Below are 7,378 nucleotides of genomic sequence, written 5' to 3' on the forward strand. Positions count from 1 at the left end.
AAGAATTTGAGCGGGTTAGGAATCACCTCCCACATGATTCTACAGGGTTTGCACCATGTGAAGTATTGCTCAATCAAGAACCCGACAGTATTTTTCGTGAGTTGCTAGTCTACCCACCAGGAAGTTCATTGACTTGGGAAAGGAAATTGGAGCTAGTAGAATTAAGTATGAAGGAGAAGGCTAGAAAAAGACAGGAAAGACACGACAAGCTAGTGAAACCGATAACTTACCGAGTGGGAGACTTGGTACTAGTAAAGGTTCATGCAAAATCAAAGAAAATAAACTCTGAAATACATAAATTTAACCACGTTTATAAGGGACCGTACAGGATTATAAACATTGGTCATCCTAACACTGTGGAGTTGGAATATGCATGGACAAAGAGAGTGCATGGTAAGGAACATGTGGAGAACATAAAAAGGTACTACTCACACGAGAACAGGGATAACCCAGATGAGGAAGGGGAACTCGATTAGGGCAAATATCTGAAATGAGAGTGTTCAAGCTCCTTGATGTAGTTGGATAGGACATGTTTAGAACAATTTAGTTGTTAAACGGACATTTGCAAAAGGAAAATGTTTATTTACATTGTGTTTTCTGATGTATTATAACTAGAACTTCATATTTCATATCGACGATTACCTGAGAATGAGTGTAAAACCTGTAGCAACTTATTTGTAGTATAATAATTCATATGTCATGTGTTCAAGTAATAATTTTTGATTGTATGTTGTGTGTTTCATTCAATATTGGACTATAGAGGACTATTGCTGCTTGATAAAAATTGTAATTGGACAATGCCATGTTTATGAGATGTAATAACCTTTTGTAGAAATTATTGTGGAGGCAGCCCACTACCGGAGTCGAGGGATTATTTGGTGAATTGTAATTTCATTAATTATTTACATTATGTGTTTTGTTCAGATGTAGCAATGTCTAATTCCCTTGCCGATTCTTTTACGCCAGTGGCTCCAAAGAAGTTTTCGAGGGCGGGGATGTAAGGGGTCCGTAGGCCCTTACTGTAAGTTTGCACTCGGCACAGGTCGATAGGACAAACAATCGATAGTGTCGGGTTGCGAGAACGAGTGTAGAGTTGAAGTCAGTTCCGGGTTGCGGGCCGAGCCGTGTGGAGGCCTGTTGCGGTAATGCAAGGCTTACCGACAAAGGGAGTGGCCATCGCCGCGGTTTAACCCCTTAGTGTTAGAATAATACGGGAAATTGAAGAAGTACAGTTACGAGAGTGATCAGTCATATTTCTGTGCCGATATTTGTGATTTCGCGTCTACCGCGCCGGCATAATTTGGATTGCAGTGTTGGATTGCAGTGATTGTATTTAACATGTGACGATTATGAATAACGAAGAAGCCTGTGCTGAGATTAGTCGTAATTAAACATGTATGATGAAGGCAGTGGCTGTCTCCTTTTTTGTATTTTTGAGACGACTATAGGTCCTTGATTAGTGAAGCTGTGTTGCTGTTCTACTTGTTACCAGACATTTCATTATTACAGCATTTGAGAAGGACAAAATGGAATGTAACAACTCCGCAGCAGTCCATTCCGATTGCCAGCCCCATTAGGTACACCGTCACATTAATTAATTATTATTTGGGCTGCTATCAGATCCCGATCGAGCGGGATACATAAAATCGGAGTGTTACAAAGTCAAGAGTTTTCTGTTATTATTGGTAAATGTAAATGTTGTTTATGAATAACAGAAGTATGATTTATTTACATAAGTTCGACGAAGTATTGAAGCGACGTTTGATGTATTTTTATTTTGCGTTTCCTTTTATTTTACATTTTTGTTGAGAAAATCACGTTTTCTACCGTTGTATGACAAATATGTACTGTTTTCTTTATTTTTACTGTCACATCCTCTGTTTCATACTACAGATCACCTATTTTCGAGTAAAACCTGAATTGAACATAGACAAGTTCAATTTTGCTGCAAATGCTGTTTATTTTTAAATAACAGACAGGAGGATAACTGTAGGTTACCCAGCCCTTTATATATGCTTACTCAGTTTGTAGACGGTTTACGCTTCCGGTTTTTAGAGGAATCTAGTAAGACACTGAGTGCATACGTAAAAAATGCCGTCGTTATGAGGTAACGCCCGACAGGTATGCAACACACATAACGTACGCGTAGCACAAGTACGACCTTAAATGACTACAGCTACTAGGGAAATTAGTGTGGTTTGCGCTTACTTATGGTAGTCTACAGTAACCTGCGGTAGTTTTGCAACTCTATAGAGTAACCGTTAAAGACTTAAATTATACAGAATATTTTCTTTATGACTGAGTAAACTCATGCTTAATGAAGGAGTAAAAAATATCTGAAAAAAACCTCAGTCCAGAAACCAAAATAATTCATCGCGATTCGCAGGAAACAGCAACACTTTTCGGACAGTTAGTTTAGAATTTAATCTCTCAGATTTTCGGGGCGCGATTGATTAATGGTGTTGTTCTGGGTGTTCAGCCTCTTTGTTGTTTCTATTTTATGTGCAATAAACCACGACAAGAAAACCTGAGAGGTAAAATATCGTCAATACAGCGAGAGGAGATGGTCCACAAGATACAGCTCACTGTCTGGTTACAGTCCAGGCAGCGAGTACACCTAACAGTACAGCTGACAACACCTGAAGAAGACGATTGGGTCGGTTGTCGAAATAGTGCATGTAAAATGGTAACAGCAACTCGCCCAAAATCATTAATCAGTGTAGCATTCATTTATTTAATGCCCTCTTCCCAGATCCTGCACAGACATCGTGACGTCGCAATACCAATAAACCCAAGTCTGCCACCAACTCTGTTTTGCCCTTCTCTTTTGTAAACTGATTACATTTCCCATTATTCTACCAACAAAGTGAAGTCTACCAACAACTTTATCTACGACTGTGCCTATATGATTGATCTATTTCATAACCCTACAAAGTGTTACACCTAGGTATTTGTATGAGTAGACCGTTTCCAACTATGACTCTTTCATACGGTACACAAAGGTACTAAGTTTTTTTAGTTTTGAGAAATAAATAATTTTACATGTTTGAACATTTAAAGCAAGTTGCAAATCTTTTCACCACTTTGAAATCTTATCGAGATCTGACTGTATATTCCTGTAAATTTTTCAGACAAAACTTTATTGTAGCTAACTGCATCAACTGTGAAAAGCCTGAGGTTACTATTAGTATTATCTGAAAGGTATTAACGTATAAAATGAACAGCAAGAGTCCCATAAAACAAGTTGCAAATCTTTGTACCACTCTGACATCTTATCAAGGTCTGAGTGAATAAAGCAAGTTGCAAATCATTGTACCACTCTGAAACCTTATCAAGGTCTGACTGAACATTTCTGCAGATTTTTCAGACAAAATGTCATTATAGATAGCAGCATCAACTGTGAAAATCCTGAGGTTACTATTAATATTATCTGCAAGGTCATTAAACTATAAAATGAACAGCAAGAGTCCCAACACATTTCCCTGTATGACAGCCGAAGTAAATTCAACATATGTCGACGACTCTCCATCCTAGATAACATGTTGCGTCCTCCCTACCACAAAATCCTCAATCCAGTCACAAGCGATCGTACATTTGATAAAAATCGTAGATGTAGTACTAAGTCAAATGCTTTTCGGAAATGGAGAAATACTGCATCTACCTGACTACGTTTATCTATGGCTTTAAAGATATCATGTGAGCAGCGTGCGAATATCTTTTTACGTGATCAGTGTTTTCGGAATCCATGCTGGTTTTCATGGAGGAGGTCATTCTGCTTGAGTCATTACGTTTGAGATCAGAATATATTCTAAGATCCTAGAGCAAATGTATGTCAAGGATATTGGCCGGCAGTTTTCTGTGTCATTGCTGCTATCCTTCTTGTAGACGGTGTTACCCGTACTTTCTTCCAACTTCTGGGCACGATTTCCTTTTCAAAACATCTATCATAGATTTTAGTTAAAAGAGAAGTTAAATCAGCCGCAAATTAGTATCTGGTAGGGATTCCACCGGGCCTTGAAATATTTTTAAATTTTACTGATTTCAGTTGTTCCTCAGTACCATTGACAATATTACCTACATGTCTTATCTTTGCAGTGGTGTGAGATTTAAACTGTGGCAATACCTGTGGGTTTCCATTCGTAAAGGAACATCTGAAAGCAGAGTTCAGCGTTTCCGCTTTCCTACTTCCAGTTTCATTTCCTGTCTCGTCCATGAGTGTCTGGACACTAGTTTTGGTGCCACTAACAACAAGAATTTCTTTGGGTTTTGTGAGAGATCTTTCGATAATATTCTACCACGATAGTCCTCGTAGATTTCATGCATTGACTTTTAACATCCAAACGCGTTTCATTCAGTGTTTCGAGATTTTGCTGGTATCAGAACAAGATTAGTAATTCCGTGGAGTGAGAGCTTCGTAAAAAGAAATGGAGTCATGTTATTCAACGAGGAAAATGGCAGACATGGTATTCTGCTATGGTTTTGCGAACGGCTTTAATCGTTGGGCACGTGCAATGTCGTCGAACGGAACTCTCAACCTGTATGCCATCCGAAAAAAAAAAATGTTCAGCATGTTGTTATAACGACTTTCAGACGCGAGACCTTTCGCAATAAGAACAAGTGATCGTCGTAGACTTCGCACAATTCACACACCCGATGTGGGGAACCGAATATTATGAGGACCAGAATGTGATCCTGAAACAAGTGTGCGATGAAATGGGAGTTGCTGAAACTATAAACTGTGCTCTTGCGAGATCAGTTCAGCACGAGCAGATACTTTATTCGTACTCGTATTACATACATCATGTGCGAGCTCCCAGGCCACAAAGCCTCTAATACAGGTTAATGACCTGCCATAGGAACCTAAGACGGGGAGGAAGAAATCAGCGGTTCACAGAATACACGTTATTTACGGATGGCGCGGGCTTCCGACAGAGGAAGATAATAAAGTACCACAATAAACATGTGAGGGTAGATGCAGATCCACGAGTGATCCAGGAAGTAAGGCATCATGTTCGCTTTAATATAGAGCATGGGTAGGAATTATGGGTAACGGATTATTAGGGTCATGCACTTCGCCATACAAATCTACAGGTACTATTTATCTCCAATTTCTTGACGACAAATATTGACGAAAGTTTCCGTTGAAGAATGGCAGCGAACGGGGCACCATCTCATTGTCTACATCTCGTACGTCAGTACTTAACACTGACGTTGAATGGGCGATGGATTGATGGAAGAGGTCTAGCGGCGTGCACCTCCCGTCCATCTGATCTTAATCCATTTGAATTATGGCTATAGAAATATTTAAAGGTTTTGGTACATTCCATATCAACCACTAATTAGTAAGCTGTGTAGGTGCGTGTGACCTTTGCATGAGACCAAATTAGAGGGCAACCAGGTGTCTTCCCAGAGTTCGTCATTCTCTACGGATAGCTGGAGAATATGAAAAAATGGGTCGTAATCACATCGTGCATTTCCTGTGCTGCCCACAAAGAGATGCCTTTCGTAAGACTGAATGGTACATATCTGAACAAATATTTGTTTGCAGACATATGTTTATGAAACTTCTCTAGTTTTGACTAGTAGTATGTCCTATAAGAACATGAGACCGCGTTTTACACTCCAAGCGGTCTAAGGCGCTGCAGTTATGGACTGTGCGGCTGGTCCCGGCGGAGGTTCGAGTCCTCCCTCGGCATTGGTGTGTGTGTTTGTCCTCAGGATAATTTAGGTTAAGTTGTGTGGAAGCTTAGGGACTGATGACCTTAGCAATTAAGTCCCATAAGATTTCACCCACGTTTTTGAAACGTTTTTTTAAACTCCCTCTCTACATTAACACAATTTTTTTTTTTAAATATAAGCGACGACTAAGAAGTTTCCGTTCGAAGGCCGTAGTCCAGAATCGGTATGCCAATCAGGTAAAACCGCTGTGAGCTTTGAGGCAATCATCCCACCGACTCACAACGTTGAAGATACCCGTTCGGTAAAACACTGCGTTCTGCTGCGTGAAGAAGTCCGTAACTGTTTGTTGCACGTCCACGCCCGACAGGAGCTCGATATTTTTAGGTCTTTCTTAAGGGACCGAAGCGTGGTAATTGGTTGGGGAGAGACCAGGACTATATGGCGGGTGGTCAAATATCTCTCACTTGAGCTGTCCATTATGGATGAGGCTGGCCTCTCAGATCTACTGGCGTCTTGTGTCGAATCGCGACCGCCATGTAATATGGTGCGCCATTCCACAACGGTGGTTTTCCATAGACATGCTGCCTCATACACATTCTTCATTCTCCGACGGATGTCTACCAGTATCTGTCCTTCGCCATCCAGGAAAGGAATAATAGCACGTTGTTTGGACCTATTTGGTAACATCGTCGCCATAGTTCACGTTTCCGCACTTAGCGCACGCGCTTTGGAAAGACAATCTCTTGCCTACATGTCGGTGCTTACAAACACGCATCGGAGTAGCATTACGTTGCATATACGCTGTAGCAATTCCCGTAAGTGGAAACTTATTGACCGCTTTCTTTGTCAGGCCGCACATTACATGCTTAAAAAAAAAGCCGAGGCAAGTGTACTATTAACATAGTGACTACTCCTACAGTGCTCGCACTGTCCACAGCCGGATCACAACTGACGAGTACGACTGGGGTTTGCTATCGTTGGGTTCTATTCCTGCCGGACTCAGCCCACGAGTTCATAATCTCCCTTGACAATGAGTTCATAAGCTCCCTTGACAACCCGTGCAAAGCTGGGAATATACTACATAATGAAAATGAGAAACATCGGTCATACTTTAAACGGAGAGTTTTATAAAGTTTTAAAGAAAAACAGAGCTAAATCATAAATCGAAAATTACTTATCGAGTTACATATAAACAGAACTTAAGTGGACAGAATGTGAAGTTATCTGTGAGAGAGAATTAAAAACTAGAATTATATCCCAGATATCTAAAAAAAGCGAGGTGTTTTGCAAAATCATGTAATATATCAAAATCTTGTCTCCATTTACTAACTGACAATGCAGGTGTCGAAAAGAAAGTTGATGTAGTGCATGGTGAAATTTAGAATCCTCTCTCCTAAAATTTGTTCCAAGGGAGAAAATTATACCAAAGCACTTTTCTTCTCCTTGCACTGGTGTTAAAATGGCAGACACGGCAATAAATTGCTGAGGGTACAAAACAAGCTTCCACTTGATAGGAGTGTAAATGCGATGTAAGATTTAAAAAAATGTGGCACATTAACAAATGAACTATATAAAAATTAGAAGAGTTGTTCATAGAAGAAAATAAATCGAACAGTAAACTTTGGTGACATGTTCCAAGGCTGTGACTGAACAAAATAATCTTGTCTTTAATAGATCCTAAATTACAAACAAATAAGGT

The sequence above is a fragment of the Schistocerca nitens genome, chromosome 1 (genome assembly GCF_023898315.1).
Source record: "Schistocerca nitens isolate TAMUIC-IGC-003100 chromosome 1, iqSchNite1.1, whole genome shotgun sequence".
In the NCBI taxonomy this organism is placed as follows: Eukaryota; Metazoa; Arthropoda; class Insecta; order Orthoptera; family Acrididae; genus Schistocerca; species Schistocerca nitens.